At 39.5% G+C, this 15,495-nt stretch overlaps 1 long non-coding RNA gene and 3 pseudogenes across 4 annotated transcripts in view; 3 read left to right on the top strand and 1 right to left on the bottom strand.

Annotated features, from left to right (window-relative positions):
- The window catches only part of LOC144654013 (uncharacterized), a 71,018-nt pseudogene that overhangs the window by 2,541 nt on the left and 52,982 nt on the right, over nucleotides 1-15,495 (top strand). The window contains exons 3-4 of the transcript XR_013570862.1: nucleotides 5,512-6,048; nucleotides 6,654-7,174. The product of XR_013570862.1 is annotated as an uncharacterized LOC144654013 (transcript). The remainder of the gene's footprint in view (nucleotides 1-5,511; nucleotides 6,049-6,653; nucleotides 7,175-15,495) is intronic.
- The window catches only part of LOC144655222 (uncharacterized), a 102,964-nt pseudogene that overhangs the window by 34,707 nt on the left and 52,762 nt on the right, over nucleotides 1-15,495 (top strand). The window lies entirely within an intron of this gene.
- On the bottom strand, nucleotides 703-5,472 carry LOC144655257 (uncharacterized). The gene is made up of 3 exons (XR_013571056.1): nucleotides 4,534-5,472; nucleotides 3,648-3,768; nucleotides 703-2,142 (listed from the first exon to the last, which is right to left on the bottom strand). It is a non-coding gene; the product is annotated as an uncharacterized LOC144655257 (long non-coding RNA).
- LOC144655254 (angiopoietin-related protein 7-like) lies at nucleotides 9,634-12,499 on the top strand (annotated as a pseudogene). The gene is made up of 3 exons (XR_013571054.1): nucleotides 9,634-10,038; nucleotides 10,505-11,069; nucleotides 11,792-12,499. The product of XR_013571054.1 is annotated as an angiopoietin-related protein 7-like (transcript).

Here is a 15,495-nt window from a genome sequence, read left to right as displayed (position 1 = left end):
AAAATTTACTATGGGGGTGTGCCGTTGAGTTGCTGAGACTCTGGACCTGTTCCAGAGACAAAAGGTTCAATTTGCGACCCTGTTCCAGACAAACACTGCAAAGTAGGTACCCTGTTCCAGCAATATCCACAATGGAAATATATGAAGATAGATATAAAAACACTACCGTACATCACAAAGCTCTCACTTGACTTTCGTCTGTGGCTTGGAGATAAAGCGATGAAAGGAGCGGAGTTTCATAGCTATATACTTGATAGTGTTTAATCAGGATTCTGGGAAAACAATCAACCCTGTTCTAGAGTCAAAAGGGTGATTTGTATACCCTGTTTCAGAGTCAGAGAGACAAAAAGCATACCATGTTGAGCGGCACATACCCGTATAGCTCTTATATGGGAGTACCATCCCCCCCTCCGGGTACCGTGTACAGCAACACCAAATAAGAGAACAAACAAAATCAATCAAAATGTTATAATTCCACCGAAAGCATTATCATAAAGAAGTCTGGATGGGAAATTATGTTGCAAAACGGGCAATTATGTTACCTTCATGTAGAAAAAAAGGAGGGAGGAGTAGGGCTGCATGTCGGGGTAGATAGGCATATCACATGGCAAATAAGGCATTTTTGTTGTTGCTTTACCAGCTTTAAAAGAAAGAAAAAATCACTTTACATTTAGAGTATAAAGGAAATAACAAACATCTACATTTATAATAAGGTTGATTTTAATTTTTTTCATTCACTCATTTATTCATTTTCATTTTCACTATTTGCCGATATTTTAATTTTGAATGGAAATGGCAGAGGTTATAGCTAATGGTTTACAGCATGTTGCCCAAACCAAGCTAACTCCAAGCAAACCAGAGTGAAAGCTAACCACAAGCAAACTAGAGTGAAAGCTAACCGCAAGCAAACCAGATGAATAAAGCTAACTGCGAGCAAACAGGGGTGAACCTAACTCCGGAAACAAAGAAGTGACATTCTGTCATTCCACCGAACAGGGTCACCCCATCCCCAACCCCCCCCCCCCAAAAAAAAAAAAAAAAAAAAAAAAGAAAAGAAGAAGATAGCACCTTGTTCACTTTTACATGTCTTTTGACTCCCCTTCCTCTTAAGGGGTTTCACTTCACTTACAGAAAAAAAGCAAAAATTCTGGGAAGCTAGAATATTGTTTGTGAGTCTCAAACTCAGTTTTGCTATTTGATTACCCAGAAAAAAAAATAGAATCATGTCTGCTTGTGTATAAAACTATGCAAGAAAAAATATAACATCAATACTTTGACTACTCTTTTAAAAATTTGTTTGTATTATTGTCCACATCTTTATGGAGTCATGTTGCCCATTTGTCATGGAGTTCACAAAGTAAGCAAGTGAGTCACAATTTGGTTGCTACATGGTACCTTATGGATACTGCAAATTTTATCTGGCTTTAGAATATTTCACTTATTTTAAAAATATAGCTGTTCTTATAAATTGTACACAGCATACAATACATAAGAATGAAATTGGTAATGCATATTGCTTGCAATAACGGTTTTAAACTCACCTATACTTTAGAATTACAGTACCACCAGTTTCAGCATAACTAATCCAAATTCAAATAATTACATTGCTTTGTAACTCCACTGCCTCCCCCAAAGTCAACCAAAGATCTTATCATATAATTAGACAACTACATGTAAGTCCTGTGTAGTTGAGGGCTCAAAACATTTGGACACTTGCAGGTCATGTTAACTGGCCAAACAGATTTTAGCTTGGTCACATGTGGTTTCTTACCAGTCAAAACATTGAAAATAGCAATTTTAAACTACCACCATTTCTGCTGTTACTGTTTTCGCTGCATATTTTTGAAAAGATCACTTCATAATTCCCTTGTTACATCTAACAAGATGTGAAAGTGACAGGTCAATCAAGAAGTCGTTTTCTGAAGTACACTGTAAATAGGTTAACATTTAAAATCTAAATTTTGCTTATTTGCAGCTTTTCTTGATTTTAATTTACATGTAATTTACTAGTCTCTTAAAAATAGCATCATGACGACACCCAAACATCGAGCTGGATTTAATCTTTCCTGTTTTCTATTTATGTCCTTGTCTTTGTCTGTTTTTGTGTCTGTGGCACTGCAAACTCTGCAACTCATGTTAACCCTGAAAAAAGTCAAATGCCACAGATTAAATTAAAATTGATTAATTGTCATCAATATCAATAATTTATAAAACAAAACACTTAACTTGAGCTTGTTTAACTGAAGCCAAACCACTGGATGCAAAAGGATCCATTAGATATTTAACATAGATGGATCAGCACAGACTATTTTTTTTACTGATAACTGCAAAGTCAACTAAATATTTTAATAAACTCAAATAAACTCAAAGCATCACTGCAAACCCTCTTACCGGTAATTAAAAGGTTTGGCCTTTAATCAACCCCCCTCCCCCTCTCCCTCCCGCTAGCCATTTTGGAACTTCCATTGACCTTACATGGGATGGATCTGAATATTTGGGTTTTCCTTGGTATAAGAACCTGTGAAAAATGTCTGTTTTGAAGCTATTGTTTTCCTGCTCCATGTTGTTTTGAGGCTCTTTGATGCCTTGTTTCACTGGTTCATACACTGAGGATGAGATGGCCATGGATTTCTGCCATAACCACACATTGGAATTTGTGAGGAGTTTGTGAGGGGAGGTGGCATTCAAACCATTTAACCTTCCACAGCGAGGATAGGGTATAGATATTTTCTGGTACAAGATCTAGGCATTTCATGAAAACATACTTTTAGTGAAATATTAATTATTTAAATTGTCTACTAATACATTGTAGTTGTTTTGAATGTCATTGAAGAGAGACAAACTAACTCCCGAGTTAGGATTTCGAGTTAGGATTTCGAGTTGGATTTTTGAGTTGGATTTTCGAGTTGGATTTTTGAGTTAGGATTACAAGTTGGATTTTCGAGTTGGATTTTCGAGTTGGATTTTTGAGTTAGGATTACGAGTTGGATTTTCGAGTTGGATTTCGAGTAAGGATTTCGAGTTGGATTTCGAGTTGGATTTTCGAGTTGGATTTTCGAGTTAGGATTTCGAGTTGGATTTTCGAGTTAGGATTTCGAGTTGGATTTTTTTTGACAAAGCAAAACCCATTACAATTATTGAAAGCTAACCATAAACAGGCTAACTGGAGTGCATAGTAGGCTAACCAAAGTGAATAGTAGGCTAACAGGAGTGTGTAGTAGGCTAACCGGAGTGCATAGTAAGCTAACTGGCGTGTATAGTAGGCTAACCGGAGTGCTTAGTACGGTAAGCAACTTGAAAATCCAACTCGAAATCCTAACTCGAAATCTAACTCGAAATCCAACTCCAAAATCCAACTCCAAAATCCAACTCGAAATCCTAACTTGAAATCCAACTCGAAATCTTAACTCGAAATCCAACTGGAAAATCGAACTCGTAAATCCAACTCAAAATCCTAACTTGAAATCCAACTCGAAATCCTAACTCGGTGAATAGGCAACCTCCATTGAGGAGTTGAATAATGAATGCAAATATTTCACAAAGTAAGAAGATCAGCAGCAACCAAATGCAGATTAAAGCAGCTGGGTAAAAAAAGAACGAAACTGAATAAAAACATATTTCAATTATAACTAATATAAACTAGATACCTGATTTACTTTGCTGTTGTCCACTTTGCACAGAGCATTCTATACCAAGTTCAACAAAACTTGACTGTAGCCAGTAGGTATTCTTCATTCATTGCGGCTTAATGGCAGAATATAACACTACCTAAAAGAAGGATTGACATAATAATCTATTAAAAACCACCACACTAGCTCTAATTAATGGCCCTGTTTATAAAAAGAATTTATAAAAAATTCTGTCTTATTTAATGGATCTCATCAAATATAATAATATTAGCCTCTTTCGTTTATACACTCAGTGTAGTGACCCTTCCTTCCTACAATGGGATATTTAGCTTTTCTTCTTGGAGATTTCTTGTTAACTTACTTGTATAGAAAAAACATTGCCATTGCAAAGATACACATTCAACACTGTCATAGTGATAGTCAATGTAAGTTTGCATACACAGCTGCATACAGTGTCTAAAATGGCATGAATTACAAGTAGAGCGAACAATTGTGTTTTGTAAAATTACTAAAAATAATTAACTAAGATAGTTTTATGTGGAAATAAACTGAGTTTTTTTTTTTGTTTCTGCTAAGGTGTGGTAAAAACGTGTCAACGCAAGAAATTCGCAACGAACGATCTCTTAGCGTATTCGTCCACGACCCTAAAATAGTTCGTTCAAACGAATTCCAACAGCGAGTAAATAAGAATAAATAGATGAATTAAAAAAACTAAAACACTAAGTTTAGCTGGGAGTTTAAATAAAAACATTAAGTCATTAACAGCTCATGAATTAATCGGAGGCGAAGCGGCCGCAGTTTTTCGTATTATTATCCAACCGCGTAGTACATGTGTAAGCATATAATTACAGATTTTCACAAAACACATGGACTTAGTGTATTCAGTAAAGTCAAAGTTTGTTACCTCATATTTGAAGTCGGAGAATGCTTGTCAATTCACAGCAATTCAGCAGGACAAAGCTTTCAACCAGCTCATGAATTAATCGGAGGCGAAGCGGCCGCAGTTTTTCGTATTATTATCCAACCGCGTAGTACATGTGTAAGCTATAAATTATAACTTACTCCAGCACCACCGACCTTTGAATTATCTGCGAAGGTCTATTTCAGCCTTTTCCATCCGTGTAGCTATTGACACTTCTTTTTTCCTTCACTTCAGTTAATTGCGTTTAGCTCAATTACTAGAGCTGGTCAGCCGCCGAAACGGTAGAAACTCGCTCGCTCTCCACCTGTGCCATTTTTTCGGATCTCCCCGTAAGCCCTTATCGTTTGCCATAACTTCCATGATGTGTAAAGCCTTTAGACGGGGTAGACCGAGAAATATTTACGGAGACATTTCTTTTTCCTGCTCGGTTTCTCCTTGTGCTTCGTTCAGCTTTCAAACTGACCGGGTTGTTCACTTTGTCCTTCATGTAAATCTAAATGGACTGACCATGGAAAAGTACTTGCGCCCGCGGACCAATAGCAATGCTATCACTTGGTCAGCGGTCAACTTAAAAAAAACACGCGACCTTGACTAGTTCTAAACCTGAGCCCGCGATATGGTCATGTGATACTGGTCAGCGGATACGTTGTTTTGACAGCTGTCAATTGACCATAAAATGGATGTCCAATATCAAAGATCTTAGTCGATTACCTCACTCATTTCTGGTTAACGAAGGAGGCAGAAGATTGTCTCCCCTCCCCCCTCTGCTTGGGTTGCCTTGGGACTCCCCTCCCCCTCCCCGAGAGTCTGTACGCGCGCGCGGTCGGTCGGGCGTACGCACCAAATTTTTTCGGCCTCCTGGGTTTACAAAAATTCTCTCGTACCCGCATTACCCATGGTGCTCCGCTCCGCGCGCTGGCGCGCGCTGAAGAGCTCCGCTAATATTTTTCTCGTGCGCAGCTCGTCCTCTCGTCTCCCTTCCTGCTGGACCGATATACGCCGAGAGCGGAAAAGATGTCAAGCTCCCTAAGTGCCGGGTCATCGGATATCCCCCTCCGGTGATATCTTGGACCAAACTCTTCGATCGACTTCCCGGTAGCAGAGCCACCGTCCAAGGTCAAACCTTGACCATAATAAAGACGGACAAGAAAGACGCTGGAACATACATCTGTACTGCTACCAACACCATGGGCACATCGTACGCCATGACAGCTCTGATAGTCAACGTGGTGCCTCAGTTTACAGTCAAGCCGCCAGACAAGATAGAACTTTACCACGGACAGTCAGTCACACTGAACTGTTCCGCAGACGGACACCCAGTACCCAGCATCACGTGGACACGATGTAAAGGAAACATACCAGAGGAACGCTCTCAAGTGGAAGGCGGACATCTGAAGATAAACAGTTTGACGGCTAAAGACAGTGGAACGTATATCTGCTCTGCACGGAGCGAGTTCGTTCATGTGGAGACTGAGGTGCAACTGATTTTTAAAACTGGTAAGCAATGTAAAGCATTCACACATCGTTACATATTTCTTCTTTTTTTTCAGTCTCTTCCGTAAATCTTCATCCTTTCTTTCTTTCTTTCTTTCTTTCTTTCTTCCTTTCTTTCTTTCTTTCTTTCTTTCTTTCTTTCTTTCTTTCTTTCTTTCTTTCTTTCTTTCTTTCTTTCTTTTGCTTCTTTGCTTCTTTGTGTCCTACTTTGTATGTTTGTTTGTTTGTTTGTTCCTTTCTTTATTTCTTCTTTTGTTTCTTTGTTTCTTTCTTCCTTTAATTTTATTTTTTCTGACTTTCTTACTTTTTCAAAAAACTTGTTGTTACTGTAAACATTGATGAGTATTTTGCTCTTCTTGTCCTGTGTATGTTCTTTCTTTCTTTTTCTCCTTTCATTAGATGTTTTCTTCTGTGTGTTAATTAAGTTAGTTATTGCTACTTTCCTATAGAATAGGATCCTCGTATGGCATTTGTAAGTGCTGATAACACAAAGCCGTCAAGACAAAAACGTAATCAATCAATTGCAATAAATCAATCAATCTGATTAATCAAATCAATCAATCAATCAATCAATCAATCCTTTAATAAATAACTTTTCCGGTTTTTAGCCCGAGACTGTGCCGAGCTGTTTTCTGCACAAACGCTTTAATGGGTTCGTTGGATTCTACAGGGGCTGGGACGAGTATAAGAACGGGTTTGGTGACGTCAGAGAAGAATTTTGGCTTGGAAACGAAAAGATTCATCAACTGACTGAGATTCCGAGTCAGCTGCGAGTGGAAATCAACACGATTTCCAGTGGAACTTAATACGCAAAATATAATAATTTTACGATTACTAACGAAGCAACCAACTACACGTTGTTTGTTGGTTTCTATTCTGGCTCAGCAACGGATCGACTTAACTATTATAACACCATGTCTTTCTCTACCATGGATCGGGATAATGACAAAAACGGTGCGGGTAACTGTGCTAAAGCCTACAGAGGGGCTTGGTGGTATAACACCTGTGGCGGTACCGTTGATATTCTGAATGCCCAATATGCATTCCGTTATTATCAGTGGCACTGGAACCTCAAGGGAAGTGAGATGAAACTGAAACCAAAATCTCCCTGATCATTGCATTTATTTTTGTAGGGTAAAACCCGAACACTGGACGAACTAAATAATTTTTTTAAATAATTTTTTTAGTGGTTTGTGGAAAACGCGTGACTCAAAAGTCGTAGTTCGTTTACAAGGAGGCTTTCGATCATCATCCGTCCATACCTTTCAACCTCGCCCCAGGATTGATCACCGCCTCGATTATTTTTTCTTTAAAGAAACAAAATAAAGTTGATAGGTTTGAAAGTTGCTCCGTCTTTTCCAGTTTTGAGAGACGTAAAAGCACCTAAGGGACGAGTCGTCACAGTATGATATATTAGTCTAAGATAAGACTTCAAAAGTCATTCTTTATTACAGGTCTTTGTTTTGTGTTTCCACTTAACGGCTTGAGGAAACTTATACATTTCTCTTGCCTTTTCAATAGACATGCTTTATTAAACCCTTTGCGGTGTGTAAGCAACTCGAATATCGTTTATCAGCAATGTAAGAAAATCGTACTACAAAAGAAGCGCAAGGGCTGTTTTGTTTCATTAATTCGTATAGAGCTTTTAGGTTAGTGGTAGCCTCCTTTACAGACGGTCTTTAAGTTCGTCACGCGTTTCTGTGGGGAATGGTGAAACGCGTGACGAGCCCAATTAACGTCTGTGACGGAGGCTACGTTAGTGGACGACAATTTTACCTTTGTAAACCTTTCAGTAGTGAGCATATCATGTTGACCACTTCCCTCAACGACATCACGTTAGATGTCATCGTAATGATATCAAGCATGAGATAAAAATAGTCCAATAAAAATGATGTATTAACAATGTATCCTAGTACTTTACTAGTGTCAGTGGTTTGGAAATGGCAATGGTTTACAGCAGTTGTGCTTTGTTGGATCGATATTATCCGGCCCTATGTCAGATGAGACTAAAATAATGGCATCAAACGAATGCCTAACCATTGGCAAACAAGTTATGGTCATCATCTTTTAACGTGTCAAAACGCCCTTAATTTCAGCTCAAAGTGCTTATAACTCACAAAAGAGCTCGGGTGACTTCCATGTTCATATGTTTTATCACTGAATATAAAATGTTAAGCGGCAAGATACATTAACGTCTTGCAAAGCTTTAAAAATGCTCGGGAGTGGCCTCAGATCTACTAGTTTTTACCAATAAAGATGCCGTGCCACCAAATCCTCTGAACTGACATTTAACGAAATGTATAACATATACGACAAAAAGTGTTTCATTTATTGTGAACTATTTATTATCGATTTGGTAAAGACTTCTGTAAGAGAAACAAGTCTTAAACAAATCTTAAACGAATGAAGCGGATGTAACGTTACTAAACCCTCATGTTCCGGTAGCACAAAATATGATCAGCACCTTACTGATCAATCTCCGGCGCCACGCTTTTTTCATGCCAACTCGTAGAATCCGGAGTGTTTTTTGACAAGATGCCGAGTTGACAATGACTTTCTTTATTCGCGTCATATGCCTTTTTGATTTTATTATAAATTTACCGATATTTCATAATATATTTCGTTTCAAAATATGTATTTGAGCTGCGGAAAAAGCAAACATGCCTCAAATGTTTTTTTTTTCTGGGCGTAACATTTTTGTTAGTTTTTTTAGGTGCTTTACAACAGCGGTATCATTTTCATTTGAATGTACCTGTATCCTATTCGAAATAAACGGTTGAGGAATCGTCCCAAATTCTAGCATGGGTGCGTCGACGAGAAATCAGTACAGTGTACAGGCTCAAGTAAAAACATTTCAACGACATAAGAAACTGACTCCTTTATGACCCTTCAATGTCTAAAGTATAAATGAGATAACACTGAATTTTTGACTGTGTAAACTAACTAACCTCAGTATTTCTTTCTTTATTTTTTTATTATTATTATTTTTTTGACGGCCTTATGCGCCTACTGGCGCGAAGAGTAGGCTCTTACCGAAAGTGCTCGTAAAAAAAGCATTAAATGCTAAAAGAAGTGCTCGTTTTTTGCCAAAAAAGTGCTAAAATAATGCTAATTTTTTTTAAAAAGTGCTCGTGGGTAACATAAAAATGCTCACTCTTTTCCGATTTTTTTAAACATATAAAATATTACATTTTTCAGATTTTCAGTTACATTTTTCAACAATAAAATGTAACGATCAATGTTTGATGTCAGAGTACGCTCTCGAGCTATCTCTGCCTTAGCTGGCTGACTTCCATTCCATCATGTACAGTATTTCACAAATTTTAAGTCGACTACCGACGTAGCATAACAGTATTTACTCCTTTTTTTCAGACATTCCCGTCTCTAATGTAAACATAACCAGTTCTTCAGCTCAAAAACGGAACTCGCGAGATGCTGAATCGTCCAAAGGAGACAATGGCGTTTTAGCTCCAGAAATACAAGAACAAATCACAAAATCCGTCCACGCAGCAACGCAAAAGATCTGCACTAGCAAAAGTCAGATTTGTATGCAGGGACCTCCGGGACCACAAGGACCACAGGGGCCACCGGGAAAGATTGGACCACGAGGACCACGGGGCCCTCTCGGACCCCCCGGGATAAAGGGCCAAAAAGATGATCCTAGAGATCCCACCTCACTGACTCCGACTTCCTTGCAGCCATTCAGGGGGCAGGCGGGGGATGTTATTTCCGCCCCTGAGATTGTGGTGACGCCGGCAGTTAGGACCGTTGCCCTGGATCAGTCCGCCGTATTTAAGTGTTCTCCGGAGCGAAATGTTGACGCGACAGTTTTGTGGTCCAAAGAAGATGGTTCCCTCCCCGCCGGAAGATATTCCATCATCAATGGAACACTTCGTATCAAGAATGTGACAGTCGGTGATAAGGGAATGTACGTGTGTACAGTTTGTTCTGACAAGGAGACCGCTCAGGCTTCTGTGACGCTCAACGTCCAAGGTAAATAAACTGAGGTTTCAATATCTCAGTAGAAAAAAGTAAAAAACGAAATAATTGCAAGGATACAAGATCTCGAACCCGATCGTTCAGCAGCAGGTCTTATTGTAGCTTACTGTCAATAACAAATTTTTCGTTCCTCCGTGTACAAATTTTATATATATATCTATAATTGGAAAATGATCACGTGGGCTTCAAATTGAGCATAGGTATATTAACTATTAAATTTGAAATAATTACACAAGAAAACTGCAGCAAGTTAGGCTTGGCCAAATGTTGAAGGCATGTTTTGAACTCTGGTCTTCTGAATTGGACAGTAGTTCTATCAACCGTCAATCATATTGGGCACTTATCCACGTACTGTCCAATATGGAAAAATTACTGGATATTTACTTGAATATTATGAGTATTATCTGCTTCTATATATTGTTTTATACACAAATTGAAATCGAATCTTTCTCGTGCCCAGCTCGTCCTCTGATCTTCCTTCCCGCTGGACCGATATACGCCGAGAGCGGAAAAGATGTCAAGCTCCCTAAGTGCCGGGTCATCGGGTATCCCCCTCCGGTGGTATCTTGGACCAAACTCTTTGATCAGCTCCCCGGTAGCAGAGCCACCGTCCAAGGTCAGACCCTGACCATAACAAAGACGGACAAGAAAGACGCTGGAACATACATCTGTACTGCAACGAACACCATGGGTACATCGCACGCTATGACAGCTCTGATAGTCAACGTGGTGCCTCAGTTTACAGTCAAGCCGCCAGACAAGATAGAACTTTATCACGGACAGTCAGTCACACTGAACTGTTCCGCAGACGGACACCCAGTACCCAGCATCACGTGGGCACGATGTAAAGGAAACATACCAGAGAAACGCTCTCAAGTGAAAGGCGGACAACTGAAGATTAACAGTTTGACGGCTAAAGACAGTGGAACCTATATCTGCTCTGCACGGAGCGAGTTCGTTCATGTGGAGACTGAGGTGCAGCTTATTGTAAAAACTGGTAAGCAATGCTGATCACTCACGCATGTGTGTCCCTAACGAAGAATTGGTTGCTAAGTATGATATAATTATCAAACTTCAAACTGATTGACATTTAATTTGTGTCCTTTTCATCTTGTTCGTTCAGGTTTTATTCTATCTCTGTCTTTCTGCCTCTGTACAGCGAGTCTTTCTCTGCTAAAAAGTCTTTCTTAAAAAGTTTTTTCGTGTTTTTAAAATTAGTAATTTTACTAGTGCTAACAAGGAAATATGGAGTCTTTCTCTCCATTTCTTGATATCTTTTAGACTGTCCACAGCCTCTCGAGTTTTCAACGCAAAAAAGCAAACGAAGCGAGCGCGAAGCGCGAGCGCGCGGGGGGAGGGGGGGGGGGGAGCGAGCGAAGGAAAAATAGAGAGGCTGTAGACATCTTTGAATAAAAGTGGAAGTATTAGACTCCTCCCCTTGTCATCGCCTTGTAATTTACAACTCCGCCTCTTGACCTTTCAATTAAATCGGACCAATAAAATTTGAGCGGTTAAGTGCTTGTTCAAGTGTCAGTTTACAAAACAACTCGTGAGTTTTTATTTCGATGTTGAGTTTGCGTCTGAGACGACTTCTTCAACCCCCTAAAAACCTGCAAAAAGAGGCAGAAAGACGAAATCAAGCGGTCCGTCCAATTTTTGCAGAATATGCGGGTGCTCATTCGCGATTCGCTTGGGGAACTTCGGCAAGACATCATACATCTCTTCTACGGAAAATTTATTTGTCGAGCCAAAACGCGAAGGTGAACACAGTGAACCCAACAAACAAAACCAGTTTTGAAGTGTACTGTGACATGAAGACGGATGGTGGTGGATGGACTGTCTTTCACAAACGCTTCAATGGGTTTGTTGGATTCTACAGGGACTGGGACGAGTATAAGAACGGGTTTGGTGACGTCAGAGGAGAGTTTTGGCTTGGAAACGAAAAGATTCATCAACTGACTGAGATTCCGAGTCAGCTGCGAGTGGAAATCAACACAACAACCAATGGAAATAAATACGCTAAATACAGTAATTTTACGATTACTAACGAGGCAACTAACTACACGCTGTTTGTTTATTTCTATTCTGGCTCAGCAACGGATCGACTTTACTATTATAACACCATGCCTTTCTCTACCAAGAATAGGGATAATGACAAGAACGGTGGCAACTGTGCTGTAAGTAACCGAGGAGCTTGGTGGTTTAACAGCTGTACCTCTGGTTCTCATCTGAATGGTAACTATGGAGACAGTTCTTATTATTACTGGTACTGGGGTCTCAAGGGAAGTGAGATGAAACTCAAACCAAAATCTCCGTGATGCTTTCATTTGGTAGCCCCGCTTCAAACAAGGACTTTGAAATTAAGAACTAGGATTAAATTGACTGTTAGTGGTTTGTAGACTTAAAAATCGCAGATCTTTTTAATGGGCGCGATAAGTGACTTTTTGCCTGGCAAGGGAAAAAAATCGGTCCGCGATGCGTACGTGTGGGGGCTTGATAATTTCAAATTTGATTCTTCTTTTTTGTGAATTCATTTAGTACATTCAATTACCTTAAGGCTGCTATTTATTGCGGCAAATAATCTTTGTGATTTTTTGCAAATTCATTCCTTGAAAATTTATGAGCAGCAGGTGATTCAAACATTTTTTTTGATGCACATGATAACAGATAAACAGCGGAATGTCTATTACATTAATATGCGATATTTTCGCACTTACGTCATTAAGAATGTAAGCGTAGCGCAGTTTGGTAGGCATCTGACTGGGGGACGAGAGGTCGCTAGAGGCCCGAGTTCGAATCCCAGAGGGGACAATTTTTTTCTTTTTTCCTTTTTTTTTTCTTTTTTAACCAGTAGCACTAAAATGGTTTGTTTATTATATCGCTCCGTAGGTATGCATTGCAGAATAATTTACATATATCAGAACATATAGCCATATAGACTGATTCAAGTACAAATGTATTAAATTGTGCTCAGTTTCTGCGGCTTTCGATATTCGCTGTGTCTATATGACCGGCAGCCGGTCAAGGATTTCAAATTACTAAATGACCGGCAGTCCGATATTTTTGTCAAATTACCTAAAACCGATGGCTTTTTTTACGATCTAAAGTTGACGCGCTAGTTTTCGCTAGGCTCAGAATAGCAAGCAAGTAAAGTGACACTTAGATTCTGCACGCTTGCTGCGCTTGCCGTGACTGCCGGTCAAGGATTTCAAATCACTAAATGACCGGCAGTCCGATATTTTTGTCAAATTACCTAAAACCGATGGCTTTAACCAATTGTAACAGCGTTATTTCGTTTAAGAGTTTTTAAGCGCTTCCAGAGACCTTTTCCGATCTAAAGTTGACGCGCTAGTTTTCGCTGGGCTCAGAATAGCAAGCAAGTAAAGTGACACTTAAATTCTGCACGCTTGCCGTGACTGCCGGTCAAGGGTTTCAAATCACTAAATGACCGGCAGTCCGATATTTTTGTCAATTTACCTATAATCGATGTTTTAAACCAATTCAAACACCGCTATTTCCATTAAGAATTTCTTAGCGCTTCCAGAGAACTTTTTCGATCGAAAGTTGACGCGCTAGTTTTCGCTGGGCTCAGAGTAGCAAGCAAGTAAAGTGACACTTGGATTCTGCACACTTGCTGCGCTTGCCGTGACTGCCGGTCAAGGATTTCAAATCACTAAATGACCGGCAGTCCGATATTTTTGTCAAATTACCTAAAACCGATGGCTTTAACCAATTGTAACAGCGTTATTTCGTTTAAGAGTTTTTAAGCGCTTCCAGAGACCTTTTCCGATCTAAAGTTGACGCGCTAGTTTTCGCTGGGCTCAGAATAGCAAGCAAGTAAAGTGACACTTAAATTCTGCACGCTTGCCGTGACTGCCGGTCAAGGGTTTCAAATCACTAAATGACCGGCAGTCCGATATATTTGTCAATTTACCTATAATCGATGTTTTAAACCAATTCAAACACCGCTATTTCCATTAAGAATTTCTTAGCGCTTCCAGAGAGCTTTTTCGATCGAAAGTTGACGCGCTAGTTTTCGCTGGGCTCAGAGTAGCAAGCAAGTAAAGTGACACTTAGATTCTGCACACTTGCTGCGCTTGCCGTGACTGCCGGTCAAGGATTTCAAATCACTAAATGACCGGCAGTCCGATATTTTTGTCAATTTACTTATAATCGATGTTTTAAACCAATTGTAACACCGCTATTTCCATTAAGAATTTCTTAGCGCTTCCAGAGACCTTTTCCGATCTAAAGTTGACGCGCTAGTTTTCGCTGGGCTCAGAACAGCAAGCAAGTAAAGTGACACTTAGATTCTGCACGCTTGCTGCGCTTGCCGTGACTGCCGGTCAAGGATTTCAAATCACTAAATGACCGGCAGTCCGTTATTTCTGTCAATTTCCTTATAATCGATGTTTTAAATCAATTGTAACGACGCTGTTAGTTAAACTAAGGGGAAAATAAATAACGCTAAAAATTAAAAAAAATACTTCACAACTTACATCAACTTTTTAGATTTTATTTGGCCCTATATATGTTTTCAGTTTCTGTTTTCCAGGAATTAAATTTAGCGATTTGTATCTGCTGTTAAATGGTCCAGTAGATAATTAATTTCTGTACAAATTTTTGTGCATAGAAAATTTTGGGTTAAAACAGTTGTCAGATTTGTTCTGCTGATCGTCAAAACACAAAAGTTTACAAAAAGAATTCGTTTGAAATTTAGTGTCACACGGTAATCTGTTCATTATAAGGATGTAAGACTGAGGTGAGTGCTTTGCAGGCATCACTAAGACATCACGAGAAAAAAACTACTGCACGAGGCCTTACCAAACGTGCAGTATTTGATTTTTCCGTTCGTTTGAGTTGTCCAGTCGTTCTGGCCGGTTGCTTTTATTCACTGGAAAAACTCTCACCTCAGTCTTAAATCTTCTCATAATCAAGATCAAGTATATGGACAATTTTGAGCATCTCCCAAGTTGCAGTCGGTAGTCGATGTCCTGCTATCCCTGACATGGTACATAAAAGCTCACGGAGGAGGTACTCCCTGGTACAACTATGAGTATTTTAGTTTGCAAGATTTGCAAAACCAGTTTTTGTTCTTTGGTCGTCTTCTTAACAATGTACACGCGAAGTGCGACCAAAGCAGACACCTGTCACAAGCAATACTGTCTTCGCATGCGTCATTTATCGACTTAGAGCAGACAGCACAGATACAATCCAGGCGGTTTTTCTCATTACTTGCTTTGAGGACAGATAACCATGCATCCTTTTCGAAATACCTTTCTACTCGGTGTATGTCTACCATCTCGTTATCCTTAATAGCGTCTGATATTTTACCAGTGGGTATAATATCGTCTTTGGTCAAAAGACGGTGACCCCCAATGGCCTCGGCCACAGCCAGTGAACTTGAAACAAAGCCGAGAATCATTCTGTCCTTTTCGACGGGATTGAGTT

Source organism: Oculina patagonica, chromosome 5, assembly GCF_052425735.1.
Source record: "Oculina patagonica isolate OP01 chromosome 5, crgOcupat, whole genome shotgun sequence".
Classification (NCBI taxonomy): Eukaryota; Metazoa; Cnidaria; class Anthozoa; order Scleractinia; family Oculinidae; genus Oculina; species Oculina patagonica.
Note: the sequence above shows the minus strand (reverse complement) of the source record. Positions and strands in the feature narration are given on the sequence as shown.